Below are 15464 nucleotides of genomic sequence, written 5' to 3' on the forward strand. Positions count from 1 at the left end.
AATCTTTCCATATTGTATTTTCCTAACCTCTAATCATGTCCTCTGGACTGTGTCAGATTTGTCTGAAGTGCACAGACTGAGACTAGGCATGGTACTGCAGCTAAGGGCCTTATCATAGCCCTGCAAGTCATATTCCTGTTTATACCGTCTCATATGATGTTGTTTTGGTTTTGCAACAACATATCCTCAGCTGATTCACATTCAGCCTACAGGTGACTATAAACACACAGAACTACTGTACAGATTGTTGTTTCCTAGTCCCTATCTGCACAGCTTATTATTATCTATCAAGCAGATAATCCTCCTACCAAGGAATAATAACAATAATTTTAATATTTCTATCAATTTTGTTTAGTATCTTGACTAATAATCTGCAAGGAAGTATGGACTGACTAAACAGGAACACACAGAACAATAGGGAATCGCAGAATCACAGCGTGGTCAGGGTCAGAAGGGACCTCAGGAGCCCACCCAGCCCAACCCCCTGCTGAAGCAGCTCTCCCACAGCAGGTTGCACAGAGCCGTGTCCAGGCGGGTTTGAATGTCTCCAGGGCAGGAGACCCCACAGCCTCTCTGGGCAGCCTGTCCCAGCGCTCTGCCACCCTCAAGGTAAAGAAGCTTTTCCTCATGCTCAGATGGAGTTTCCTATGTTGCAGTTTGTGGCCACTGCCCCTTGTCTTGTCACTGGGCACCACTGAAAAGAGCTTGGCCTGGTCCTCTGGACAGCTGCTCTCAAGATATTTGTGTACATTGGTAAGATAATTATATTACTGCAGCTTTAGGAATGTAAATTTAATGGTCAATATTTATAAAGACTGTAGAAAACTCACAGCGGTCAGAGTTGTGACAGTAAGTCAACATCTGTAGAACAAGTTTCTGCATGGAGAGCGTCAGAAAGATTAAAAAAATAAGTGATTTCTAAGGATCTGCAAGAAAGAACTTTTTAAATTGTGTATAATGTTTCAGTCTAGTGAATGAAGGCAGAACAGGAGCAATGGGGTGGAACTGCAGTTATACAAACTGAAAACAAAGAGCAATAGTTCAATGGAAGGAGGAATCAATTACTAGAATAAACTAAGAAAAATGTGTAACAGATTCCTGGTCAAGGTTGTCCATCTCTGGCTGGACAGGGGGCTGGGTCATCTTGACTAGACCGTGCTTTTGCCAAGAAAGGTTGGACCAGATGATCCTTGAGGTCCCTTCCGATGTGGTATTCTATGATCTTTTGCAAGAGATGTGCTAGCTCAGCAGAAGTTACAGGGCTTGAAAGAGGAGCCTCTCCTTCGAGTTCTGTGAGCTTTGTGATTTTCAAAAGTCACAGACAGTGTCACCCAGTCCTCGTGCCTGAACTGTCCTCTGAATCTGTGCGCTGCTCGCCCCATTAATCTCTTCCCAAAGAGATGGCTGAACTGTGTCAAACCAAGGGATGATTTTTATGATGAGAAAAGGGAATGAGAGAACAATGAGAAGGAAACCATCTAATACTTTCTTGTCTGTGAGCCGAGACAAAACTGAAATCAACATTTCCAGAGAGGGGAGTTGACGGAGCTGAGCCCGGTGCTACTGACTGCTCTACTTCCTGTCCTGGCTTCCTCCATCCTCCTCTTCTGGAATCTCTTCATCCACGTTTCTGCAGCAGGGTGACCTCATTTGGCAGCAGCCTCTGCAAGCGTACGCTGACTGAAGTGCACCATTCTCATAGGTGCCTCTTAGAAAGCTGCTCACTAAGGTCTGGACTTCCTCCCTGGTAGCAAACAAGTCTCCTTCTGTTCCCCTGAAAATCAGCTGGGAGGAAGTGAGATGGGGAGGTGGTTTCCGAAACACTGTGGATTGTGATTACAGACATAGTCTCTGAATCCGTGGGGTGGGGGTGGGGAGCACAGGAGCTGCATGGGGAATCCAGATTATTTTCGTGAGGTGAACACGTGCCTTTGATTGACAGTGTTCACAGACAGATACAAGCCTGAAGGCAAAGGGCCTGCGGCTGTTTTGTAAAAGGCAGAAAGCATTTTGAGGTCTATCCCTTCCCAAAGAACACGGCTTTTGCTTTGGAGGAGCTTTCTATATATAGTGAAGTGATTATTTCAGAATGGAAAATGTTTGTTCAGGAAGGAAAGGCTCTGAGATCAGCAGTCAAGTCTCACCCACATGCTGTCGACTCCAGTGGACTCTTCTGCCTAGCAGCAGGGAACTGGGAGGAGGCTGGAGGGGCAGTGTGGCTGCCCAGGAACACCCATCTGGCTACCTGTGGTCTCCTCACCCAAAGAGCTTGGGTTCAAGCTCTGGTCTGTCACAGAGGGGCAGGTTCTGAAGTAAGATCAGATGATTCCTCCAGGAAAAAGAAAACCCGAGATGGCCTGACCTTCTTTTTTGCCTTCGACAAATTAAGTTTATCATCCACAACCAATGCACCCCGGCATGCAGCGTTATTCCCCCAATACACTATGCTGCGTGTGCCCTGTGACCAAACAGTCCGTGCTAAATATGCTGCATGCATCTATGAGGGCTGAAATGCACTAAATATACCTGCCATAAATAGACGCAGGAAGCTGTGGCTCTTGAACTGGAGGGCGACACGCAGCCACAGGCGCACCCCGCTGCCTCCCCGCCCCCGAACCGGCGGGGCACAGCGCCATCTAGCGGGCGCTTGCGTATTGCACAAGCGGCGCCGTGGGGATGAGTTATCCGTGCTGGAGCACTGCTTGGGTCCCAGGTACAGATCAGTAGCTGTGCTACACTTACGGTGTTTACCTTATTTGAAAAAACGAAAAAAATAAATAAAATAACTTGCAGTTTGAGTTGCTGTGATGCACATAACTTGACAAAGATGCTGCCTTTAGGTAACATCAAATGCTCTAGTCCAAGTCACAATCCAAAAATATCCCATGGGATAAAACACACATACAAGCCTATCACACATTTGAAAAAGTTACTCAGACCTCCAGGTTATATCACAGCTGTGTAGCTCCTCCAATAGCAGAGCCAGGCTATAAACAGCCACTTGGGTGATTCTGCCTTGCATAACCCTTAATGGCCATAACTGACCTTGCAGAAGGAAGAAAGTAAGTTTGGTTTCAGAGTCAACTTAATGATTCTTAAATATCTAAAAATAACTCGGGCCACTGTGAGATGGAAGAAAAGACAGGTAACCCAGGAGGAATACAGAGATGTTATCCAAGCAAGCAGATATGGGTTAGGGAAAACCAAAGCCCTGCTGGAGTCAAATCTGGCAAGAGATGTGAAGTGCAACAAGAGAGGCTTCTGCAGGTATATCTGCAGCAACAGGAAGACTAAGGAAAATGTGGGCCCACTGGGGCAAGCACCTTGGTGACAAAGGACATGGAAAAGCAGCCTTCAGGAATCCCAGGCCCCTAAGACCAAAGGGAAACTCCGGAGCAAGGAAGACTTACCCTCAGTGGAGGAGGGTAAGGTTAGGGACCACTTTTAGTGGACTGGGCTTACAGAAGTCCCTGGGACCTCACAAGTAGTGAGGGAGCTGGATGGCATCACTGTGAGGACACTCTTGATTATCTTTGAAAGGTCTGGTGACTCGGGGAGGCTCCTGAGGACTGGAAGAAAGCAAATATCACTCCGATCTTCAAAAAAGGAGTATCCAGGGAACTACAGGCCAGTCAGTCTCACCTCATTTTATGAAAGAGAGAGAAATATCATAGAATCAGAATGGTTTGGATTGGAAGGGACCTTGAAGACCATCTAGTTCCAACCCCATTTGCCATTGGCAGGGACACCTTCCACCAGCCCAGGGTGCTCCCAGCCCCATCCCGCCTGGCCTTGAGCCCTGCCAGGGACGGGGCACCCACAGCTGCTCTGGGCAGCCTGTTCCCATGTCTCACCACCCCCACAGAAAAAAAATTCTTCCTAATATCTAACCTAAACCTACCCTCTTTAGGTATAAAGCCACTCCCTCTTGTCCTATCACTACATGCCCTTGTCCAAAGTTCATCCCCAGCTTTCTTGCAGTCCCTCTTTAGGTACTGGGAGTTGCTCTAAGGTCTCCCCGGAGCCGCCTTCTCCCCCAATCCCAACTCTCTCAGCCTGTCTCCATAGCAGAGGGGCCTCAGCCCTCTGACCGTCTTTGTGGCCCTCTGCTAGACCTGGTCCAACAAGTGCATGTCCTTCTCATGTTGGGGGCCCCAGAGCTGGATGCAGTGCCGTGGGGACATCTCACCAGAGCAGAGCTGAGGGGGAGAATCACCCGCCTCAACCTGCTGGCCACACTGCTGGTGGTGCAGCCCAGGACATGGTTGGCTTTCTAGGTTGCAAACACACATTGTTAGGCCGTGCTGAACTTCTCACCAACCAGCACCCTGAAGTCCTTCTCCTCAGGGCTGCTCTCAATCCATTCTCCATCCAGCCTGTATTTGTGCTTGGGATTGCCCCAACCCATGTGCAGGACCTTGCACTTGGCCTTGGTGAACTTCGTGAGGTTCACTCAGGCCCATCACTCCAGCCTGTCAAGATCCCTCTGGATGGCATCCCTTCCCTCCAGTGTGTGAACCGCACCACTCAGCTTGGTGTTGTCGGCAAACTTGCTGAGGGTGCGCTCGATCCCAGTGACCATATCTCCAACGAAGATGTTAAACAGTGCCAGTCCCAACACTGACCCCTGAGGAATGCCACTCGTCACTGGTCTCCACTTGGACATCGAGCTGTTGACTGCAGCTCTTTGAGTGCGACCATCCAGCCAATTCCTTATCCACTGAGTGGTCCATCTGTCAAATCCATGTCTCTCTAATTAGAGACAAGGATGTTGTGCAGGACAGTGTCAAATGCTTTGCACAAGTCCAGCTAGATGATGTCAGTTGCTTTTCCCTCATCTGTCAGCACTGTAACCTCATCATAGAAGGCCACTGTAGAAGAATGAAGCTGAGTTAATTATCATTGATAATATACAGCTGTGGGCTGGCTTCAGGGTCAGCGGGTTGGCTGATGTAGATAAGGTGCAGCTGTGGCTGGTTCTGTTAAGAGTTTGGGCAGCCAAGGAAGAGAGAGGAGGAAGAAGCAGAGAGAATGAGTGCCCTGGGTGAGGAGAGATCAGGAGAAGGCAGCAGAGGGACTGGCACGAAGAGTATGTTGGTATGAGATGGTAAAAGACCTTGTTGCAGCTGGCTAGGTTTTGAGAGTGCTGTGACAGACCATGACATTTGTCAGGCAACATTTGCCCTCAGTGAAGCAATGTTGGCTGTCACTAGTCACCTCCTTATTTTCTGTGTGCTTTAACATAGTTTCCAGGAGGATCTGCTCTGTGATCTTGCCAGGCACTGAGGTGAGATTGACTGGCCTGTAGTTTCCCAGGTCTTCCTTTTTTCCTTTTTTACAAATCGGGGTTACTTTCCCCCCTTTTCCAGCCTGTGTAAAGTTGACCAGACTGCCACGAGTTCTCAAATATGATGGATAGTGGCTTAGCCACTTCATCCACCAGTTCCCTGAGGGCCTGCAGATGTGTCTCATCACGTCCCAATGGACTTGTGCACCTTCAGGTTCCATAGGTGGTCTCAAATCTGATCGTCTCCTACAGTGTGTGGTTCTTCGTTCTTGTAGTCCTCTTTGCCTTCTGCTACTACTATGTATTATCTGTCTATTACATAGACATAGCCCATTTTTTCCGCCTTTCCTTATTGCATCCCTCACGTTGTGGACACTATCAGCAGAGCACATCTGAGAGGTTTTGTAATATTGCCTAATAAACCTCTGGAAGGTGTTTAGATTTTTGTAAGGAATACAATTATAAACACTATGAACTGGAAATTGTACCTTTTCTGCTTTGTGTGCCTGTGACCTGAAGGCAATTTAGTGGCTGCCGAAGTCTTCCATCATTAATCACAGATAGCATCCTTCCCTGTTCATATTCATCAAAGGAAATATCATAGAGGAGAAAAGGATAATAAACTTTGAAAAGTTAAATTTAAAATCACACTGGAGCTCATAAAAATAAATAATAAAAACTTTGAAGGGGAAGCTAACACTCTGGCTCTAAAATCTGTGACTCCATGCAATAGCTGTGGGACTAACATTCTCTGCAGTTACAGAAAGTATCATGCAAGTTAAATGGAAGGAGGAAAAAACATCCCGTGAAGGTGTTCTTAAAAGTGATGTGAGAAGTGTTTAACCTGTCCTGTTACCGAGAGTGTTCAAGGTCAGGTTGGATGGGGCTTTGAGCAACCTATTCTAGTGAAAGATGTCCCTCCCCATGGAAAGGGGAATTGGACCCTTCCAACCCAAACCTTTCAAGCACATCAGCAGGAAAAGGATGACTAGGGAAAAAGTGGGACTGCTGCTGGATGAGGTAGGCATGAAGGATACAGAGAGGGTGGAGTTACTGACTGCTGCTTTTCCTTCAGTCTATTGCTAAGGCCACCCCTCAGGAATCCCAGACCCTGGAGGCAAGAGAGAAAGCCTGAAGAAAGGAAGACTTTCCCTTGATTGAGGAGGATTGGGTTAGAGATCATTTAGGCAAACTTGACACCCACAAATACATGTGCCCTGATGGGATGTACCCCCGAGTGCCAAGGTTGCTGGCAGGTATTGCTAAGCCATGCTCCATAATCTCTGAAATGTCATGGAGGACAGGATAAGTGCCTGAGGACTGGAGGAAAGCCAGTGTCACTCCAGTCTTCAAAAAGGGCAAGAAGGGGGACCCAGGGAACTACAGACTGGTTCCAAGCCTGGAAAGATGATGGAACAGCTCATCCTGGGTGTCATTTCTAAGCATGTGGAGGAAAAGAATGTTATCAGGAGTAGTCAACATGGATTCACCGATGGGAAATCACGCCTGACCAATATGATAGTTTTCGATGGTGGAATGACTGGCTGGGTAGACAAGGGGAGAACAGTAGATGTTGTTTCAGTCAACCTCACTGTCTGCTCATCCAGCCCATTCACTGACAGCTAGATCACTGAGATCTTATGGGAGACAGTGTCAAGGCCTTACTGAAGTCCTCATAGACAATATCCACTGCTTGACTTCATCTGCCAGGCCAGTCATTTATCAAGTTCCAATACTTGACAACTCTTTCAGGGAAGAAATTTTTCCTAATATCCAACCTAAACCTCCCCTGGTGCAACCTGAGGCCCTTTCCTTTCGTTCTATCACTTGTTACCTGGGAAAAGAGATCGACCCCCACCTGCCTACAGCCTCCTGTCTGGTAGTCATAGGGAGTGACAAGGCCTCTCCTCAGCCTCTTCCTCTCTGGGCTGAGCCCCCCCAGCTCCCCCCGCCCCCCCCGAGCTGTGCCCCAGCCCCTTCCCCAGCCCCTGCCCGGCTCTGGACACGCGCCAGCCCCTCCGGGTCTGCCTGGGGGTGAGGGGCCCAACGCTGAGCCCAGGGCTCGAGGGGCGGCCGCACCAGGGCCCAGCACCCAGGTCAGGCTGACAAGCCTGTAGCTTCCCCCATCTTCTTTCCTGCCCTTCTTGTAGATGGGTGTCACACTGGCTAACCTCCAGTCAGCTGGGACCTCCCCAGTTAGCCAGGACTGTTCATAAATGATGGAGGCTGGCTTGGCAAGCTCGTCCACCAGCTCCCTCGGTACCCTCAGGTGGCTCCCATCCACAGGTGTGAACGTCTTCCTGAGCTAGCCAGACCAGCATGGGCTAAATATATGCATGGCTTAGCCCTACAAAGTGAACTTTGAAGAGAGCAATGGGCTTGAGCTAGCTTCAACCCATGTATCCCTTCCCCAACTGGGGATGACCAGCATCTTGACAGTAAGCATATAGAGACTGGTAATGGGAATCATGTTTGTATTGAGATTCAACTGTATATTGCAATTCCTATATTATGCTTGTGTTGTGACTTCAGTATAATGCTGTAACACTACACTAAATTAAATCCCATGTAATGCCATGTTTCTTCAAATAAGTAAATCTGCTACCAAACATTAAACCCTCCTCATGCAGAATTTCTAAAAGAACCTCGACAGAGAGTATCAGACCCTGACAACTGACCAAACAAAACAGAAATGGTTTTCCTGAACTGATGGCCCAATATAAAGTAGGGGATATACACAATCTGGATTGATCTGAAACTCCAAATATATGCAGCCTTTGCATTTCACCCTGCAGCAATGCAAATTGGTAATACTAGCTTGAACTGCTACTTGTGCATGAAGAGTGCTCTCAGGAATCACTAACTGTTTCTACTTGGGACCATTAGCAGACAACATCATCCCACATAAATCCCATTATTCCCATTATCTATACAACGTGTTCTTGATTTCCAGCTTCCTCCTCATATCACATACAGAATAACTGAAAGATCACTGCAACACTTACAACAGCCATCTTACAGGCAGTACTGCCCTCTCAAACACTGCAAGTTTTCACATTCTTGGTGGATTTTGGCACATTGGCTAAGGTGTCTCTTGGTATTCCCTTTGAAGCTACAGCACTCTTTAATGTGGTGTTAGAGTACTTCAGCACTCTGAATCCCATTCAATGTTTTAACAGTCTAAAATTTCAATCAGTTTTTTTGTTTGTTTTGTTGTTGCTGTTGTTGAACTGAGGCCCAATATCATGCTTTCATTGGCTAAGGCACCAGACTTCCCTGTACGAATAACTACTTTTAAAAGGTAATAGAGATAAACTTAGAATCTATGAAAGTGGAAAAGCAGCTGATTTCTACACCTGAGAAGCATGATGTCAAAAGCACAGGTGCTAGTAGTAATAAAGATATGGAAGTGTTAATTTCTCTGATGGAATCAATTAGAATTCAATTTTAATTTGGTTCTTACATTGCCTCTGCATCCCAGAATGGAAAGAATGGGCATTCATAGTGCAGCGATTGATAATGTAAGCAACTTTTAAGCAATTCTACCACATTGGAGATGAAATATTTAGTAAATATCTGATGCAATGCCTCTATTTAGGAAGAGATTTCTTAAAAATTAGTTTGAACAATTACAGGTCTGTTAGTTTGATTGTAACAGAATGCACTGTCCTGGATGCAATCTTATAAAACAGACCAATTCAGCTCAAAAGCAAGATACAAACTTTTAACACCCGAAGTAATTAACAATATGAACAACTTAACTGATGACGTTGTGAATTTCTGCTGATCAGTGACTGCTGAATCAAAGCATGTTTGTGTGTGGTTTTGCTTTCCTTTTTTTGGTTTCACCCTGAAATGTATGTCAGTAAGTGAAGGAAAAGGTAATTCAGGAAAGTTCTATGGCATGTGTTTTACAAGATGACAGACTGATTGACAGTACTCTTTTTGTGGTTTTATGATTTATGAATGCTAGTAGCTGTATCCCAGATTAATTTGAATCCTACTGTTCTGAAGATAAAACCCACAGTTACACATGCAATTAGACTGTAGATCTTACAATTGCAAGACACAATTAAACAGAAGGGTCAACAAGGTTGGAGGTTTTCAAGGATAAGAATATTCAGTGTCATGTTACCATGGGTTCCCCCCTGCAAAAAAAAGCTTTGATTATGGGGTCTGCTTCTGGCATAAGTCAAATCTGTATCCTGCAAATAGAAAATGAGGCAATTGGGAAGGGGAAATAGGTAATTTTTAAGTGACATAATTCCAGGATATGGTTGGCTTTCTGGGCTGCAAATGCACATTGCCAGTTCATGTTGACCCTATGTCATCCTTTCATCCACCAGCACCCTGATGTCCTTCTCCTCAGGGCTGCTCTCAATCCATTCTCCATCCAGCCTGTGTTTGTGCTTGGGATTGCCCCAACCCATGTGCAGGACCTCGCACTTGGCCTTGGTGAACTTCGTGAGGTTCACTCGGGCCCATCACTCCAGCCTGTCAAGATCCCTCTGGATGGCATCCCTTCCCTCCAGTGTGTGAACCGCACCACTCAGCTTGGTGTTGTCGGCAAACTTGCTGAGGGTGCGCTCGATCCCAGTGACCATATCTCCAACGAAGATGTTAAACAGTGCCAGTCCCAACACTGACCCCTGAGGAATGCCACTCGTCACTGGTCTCCACTTGGACATCGAGCTGTTGACTGCAGCTCTTTGAGTGCGACCATCCAGCCAATTCCTTATCCACTGAGTGGTCCATCTGTCAAATCCATGTCTCTCTAATTAGAGACAAGGATGTTGCGCAGGACAGCGTCAAATGCTTTGCACAAGTCCAGCTAGATGACAGTCAAAATTCTCTTTTGTATGTGTGAGATGCAAGATGAAAACATTAGCAGGTAATAAACAGCAGTCTAGCAATAACAAATGCTTTTTTAAATCAACAGGCCAAATTGATTTGCACTTACGAGTTTAAAAAAAGCTAACTGAGGAGATCTACAGTTCACTGATCCTGCATGAGCATGGGGCTTGGACAAGATGACTTCCAAAGGTCCCTTCCAACCTGAACCATTCTGTGATTCTGTGGTTCTGTGCTTACCACAGAATGGTTTGGGTGGGAAGAGGCCTTTAAAGACCATCCAGTTCCCCCCCCCCCCGCCATTGCCAGGGACACCTTCCACTAGGCCAGGTCACTCAAAGCCCTGTTCAGCCTGGCCTTGAACAGTGCCAGGGATGGGGCGTCCAAAGTTTCTCAGGGTAACCTGCTCCAGTGACTCACCACCCTTATAGTAAATAATTTCTGCCTTATGTCTAATATAAATCTACTGTATTTTTCTTTAAAACTATAACCCCTTGTCCTGTCACTACAGGCCTTGGTAAAAGTCTGTCGCCATCTTTCTTGTAAGCCCTCTTTAAGTACTGAAAGTCTGCAATAAGGGTACTTGGAGCCTTCTTCAGGCTGAATGACCCCAACTCTCACAGCGTTTCTTCACAGGAGAGGTACTCCAGCCCTCTAATCATCTTTGTGGCCTCCTCTGGACCCGCTCTAACAGATCCATATCTGTCTTGTGCTAGGGACCCCAGAACTGGATGCAGTGTTCCAGGTGGGGGTCTCACCAGCGCAGAATGGAGGGGGAGAATCACCTTTCTCAACCTGGATATTGTATTCTCAGCCAGGATACAACTGCTTTTCTGGGCTGCAGGCACACATTGCTGGCTCATGTCCAATTTTTCAGCTAGCAATATCACCAAGTCCTCCTTTGCAGGACTGTTTTCAATCCATTCATACCCCAGCTTGTATTCATACCAGGGCTTGCCCTGACCAAGGTTGTTCTGTGGTTCTTTAGTGAAGACAAAATATGATCTTAAGCAACTTAAGCAGTCTGTATTCATCATGCATCTTACAAACCTGAAAAAGTATTCAAAGTAAAATCATATAAGCAGCGGTCACAACAGTAGAGGAATCAGATATTTTTTTTTACTTTGTTAGATGGTAATCCCTGTCATTTCACTGGCAGTTTGAGTATCATTTCTAACTCTTCAGAAGTGTATTGCCATAGCATGTGTAACTCAGTGAAGCTGCACTGATTTCATTAAAACAAACATTTTGTTCAAGAAGTAGTTGCACATTAACTTTCCGGGGTTCTTTCTCCCCCACCATCCTCAAAAATCAGTATTATTTCAACGGTGTAGGCCTATATTTACACACTAAGAATCTCTCTGTGATTCAATACAGACGTCTGTTTTGGGTTTTTTTTCTGGAAGATGTGATGTTTTATAAAAGAAAAACTTCACAATGTTTCTCAGGAGCTTGTGTGTTGGTGAAATACAAAAGGGAGAGCTGGCAAATTCTTGGAGTGTTGCAAGTTCTTATATCTGTCTATTAAGTTCTAAAATTGCAGGGAAACCCCCCTCCAACAAACCAACAATACCCCCCAAAAAGCTGTCATATTCCCTATCAGCATCCAAAAGAGAAAAATACTTGACTTAGAAAAAGTAGTGTCAAAGCTAAGAGGTGTGTATGGAGTGGTGGTGTGTATGTGTGTTTATATATATAAATTATAAATATATGTATACACATACACATTGTTCTAATATATATTGTATGTATTATAACATATACATTAGAATAATTATGGTGTGTTAGACCAAAGACGCATCTAGCCAAGTGTCCTCTCTTCAACAGCACATACCTAGCAAAACATGAGAAAAGAGGAAGCATATCATGACACTTCCCCAGAATGCCACTGGAACCTTTGTACACAGGTTAGAACATCTTTTCTTGCTTTTATGAGAAAGTTAAATATAGTTTCTTTCTATCTTAATTTTTGAAACAACCAGATTACTGAGGATTTGGGCATAAATTTTATCACATTAAAAGGTTTTCTTTTATTATTGTTATCAGTTAAAGAAACGCTCACCACATGTATCTAGAGGGATGTGAAATGCATACTCCATAAATGAAGATATCAGTCCAAAAGGTATAATGCCCAATGGGTCTGTTCTTGATCTGGAGGCTTTGAGCTGGTAATCTGCAGAGGAAGGGCAAGCTTTAATTTTGTGTATATATCCTGATCATCACTGACGGATGCTTAGCTAAACTCTGATGATGATGCAGGTATTACAGTAGTTTCTTTGCAGCATTTTACAGAACCATTTGCCAGAGACAGAAAAATGCACACTGGCCAGTGAATGATACCTGCTGTTAATGTAGGGCGCTCTGCTATTGCAAGTCCAGATGTTTTTGAGCTCATCATAGAATCCTGTAACAAGCCACCTTCTATTTCTCCACAGTCCTTCCCTTTGCAAGAGACTCTAACACTCCTTGTTTCTCTCTCTATTCTTGTGACCTAATTCCTCTTGTTATAATACCTCTGTGAATCTTAACTGTGTGTGTCTTTTTCTTAGAACAGCAGCTCTCCCAAGGTTGCCTGTTTGCATGTGTCCTGGTTTCAGCTGGGATGGAGTTTTCTTCTCAGTAGCTGGTGCAGTGCTGTGTTTTGGATTTAGTATGAGCATAAAGTTGACAACACACTGACGGTTTTAGCTGCTGCTAAGTAATGTTTATACTAAGTCAAGGACTTTTCAGTTTCTCAGGCCCTGCCAGCGAGAGGGCTGGAGGGGCACAAGAAGCTGGGAGCGGACACAGCCAGGACAGCTGACCCCAAAGGGGTATTCCATGCCATTGAGCACCATGCTCACTTTATAACCTGGGGGGAGCTGGCTGGGGCATTGCAATTGCTGCTTAGGGACTGGCTGGGCACTGGCCAGCAGGTGGGTGAGCAGTAGCAATTCTATTGTGCATTATTTGGTTGGGTTTTTTTTTATTTTTTTCCTTTTTGGGTTTTATTCCTCTCTCCTTCTCTCTTCTTCTCATTACAATTGTTGTTATTATTACTATTTTATTTCAATTGTGAAATTGTCCTTATCTCAGCCCACAAGTCTTACCTTTTTCCCAATTATCCTCCCCATCCCACTGTTGCGGGGGGAGGGGGGAAAGAGCGAGTGGCTGCATGGTACTTGGTTGTCAGGTGGAGTTAAACGATGACAGCATGTTGCAGAGCAAGATTAATTTTTAATTTTTGCATATTCAGGTATTGACCTACTAGGAGGCAGGGCACTGTAGATCTCCTGCTTTCCTTCTTATTAAGGCTGACTTGTGCAGTGACTTGAATATTATGTGCCACCGTTACAGTTGTGAGGCTTTTGATCTAATGTGAGCATGGCTGAGAAAATGGGTGGGTAGTAAGAGGGCAGAATAGCGCATGGCTGTCACTGTTCATTTGGGATACATTTCTGTGTGACGCATCTCTCTCCAGGCTTGGACACCAAGAGATACATCTTGCTTATGCTTTTTCTTCCTGAAATATGCTATATAAGCTGGATGCTTCCTGATTTCATCTGGCCCTGGCATCCTCTGCTTCTTTCTTCCATGTCTGAATGATGTTTGAAAGTAGACTGAAGCACTCTTCTTTCCTATTCTAAATGGGCATGTTTGCTGCACCAGTTACCTCTAATGCTGGAAGAGGACTCACGGAATGCTTTCAATGCTTTTTTTTTGCCTCAGCCTTTAATGCTTATGATAGACCTTGGGCTCCCCGGTCCTCTGAGTTGGAGGACCACAACTGTGGGAACCCTGACTTTACATTTATGGACACTGAACCTGTAGACTAGTTGTATCAGCTGAACATCCATGGGGCCTGATGAGATTCATCCCAGAGTACTGAAGGAGTAGTGGATGTTACAGCAAGACCCCTCTCAATCATGTACCAAAGGCTTTGGGAGTCTGGGGAGCTCCCTGCTGACTAGAAGTCAGCCAATGTCATTCCAGTTTACAAGGATGTGAGGAAAGACCCAGGCAACTACAGACCCGTGAGTCTAACCTCAGTACCTGGAAAAATTATGGAGAAATCATACTGGGTGCTATTGAAAGGTGTTTAAAGGACAATGCAGTTATCAGGCACAGTCATAATGGGTTCACAAAGCAAAAGTCCTGTCTAATTAATTTGATATCCTTCTATGATAAGGTCGCCCACCTAGTGGATGAAGGAAAGGCGGTGGATGTAGTTTTTCTGGATTTTAGTAAGGCTTTTGATACTGCCCTTCACAGTATCCTTCTGGCCAAGTTGTCCAACTGTGAGATGAGCAAGTACGTGGTGTGCTGGGTTGAGAACCGGCTGAATGGCAGCACTCAAAGGGCTGTAGGGAAAAGGGTTATATCTGGCTGGTGATCAGTCACCAGTGGTGTTCCTCAGGGCTTAATGCTAGGGCCAGGTCTGTTCAGTATTTTTACCTATGATCTGTACGCAGGAGTGGAATGCACCATTAGTGTGTCTGCTGATTCTGAACTGGGAGGTGCTGTTGACTCTCTTGAGAGACATAAGGAATTGCAGAGGGATCTAGGTAGACTGGAGCATTGGGCAATCATCAATGGCATGAAATTTAACAAAACCAAAAGCTGTAGTCTGCCCCTGGGGTGGAGTAATGCCAGGCAGAAGTACAAACTGGGAGAGGAGTGGCTTGAGAGCAGCCCTGCAGGTAGGCACCTGGGGGTGCTGGCTGGCAGCAGGCTCAGTATGAGGCAGCAGTGTGCCCTGCCAGCAGAGAGGGCAACCTCCGTCCTGGGGGGCATCAAACACAGCATAATCAGTCGGCCAAGAGAGGGGGTTGTCCCACTGTATTTAGCGATGGTGCGGCCTCACCTTGAGTACAATGTGCAGTCCTGGGCCCCACAATTTAAGAAGGACATTAAGGTACTTGAATGCATACAGAGGAGGGCAACAAAGCTGATGAAGGGGCTGGAAGGAATGTCCTATGAGGAACAGCTAAGGACTCTGGGTTTGTCTAGTTTGGAGAAAAAGAGGCTCAGGGGCAACTTCATTGCTCTTTACAGCTTCCTGAGGAGGGAATGTGGAGACGGAGGTGCCGATTCTTCCCCCTGGTGTCCAGGGACTGGGCATGTGGGAATGGTTCAAAGCTGTGTCAGGGGAGGTTTAGACTGGACATTAGGAAGCATTTCTTCATAGGAATGGTGGTCAACACTGGAACAGGCTTACCAAAGAGGTGGTTGATGCCCCACTCCTGTCAGTGTTTATGAGGCATTCGTACAATGCCCTTAATGCCTTAAAGCTTTAACTTTTGGTCAGCCCTGAAGTGGTCAGGCAGTTGGACTAGATGATTGTTGT

This window comes from Falco cherrug, chromosome 2 (assembly GCF_023634085.1).
Source record: "Falco cherrug isolate bFalChe1 chromosome 2, bFalChe1.pri, whole genome shotgun sequence".
NCBI lineage: Eukaryota > Metazoa > Chordata > Aves > Falconiformes > Falconidae > Falco > Falco cherrug.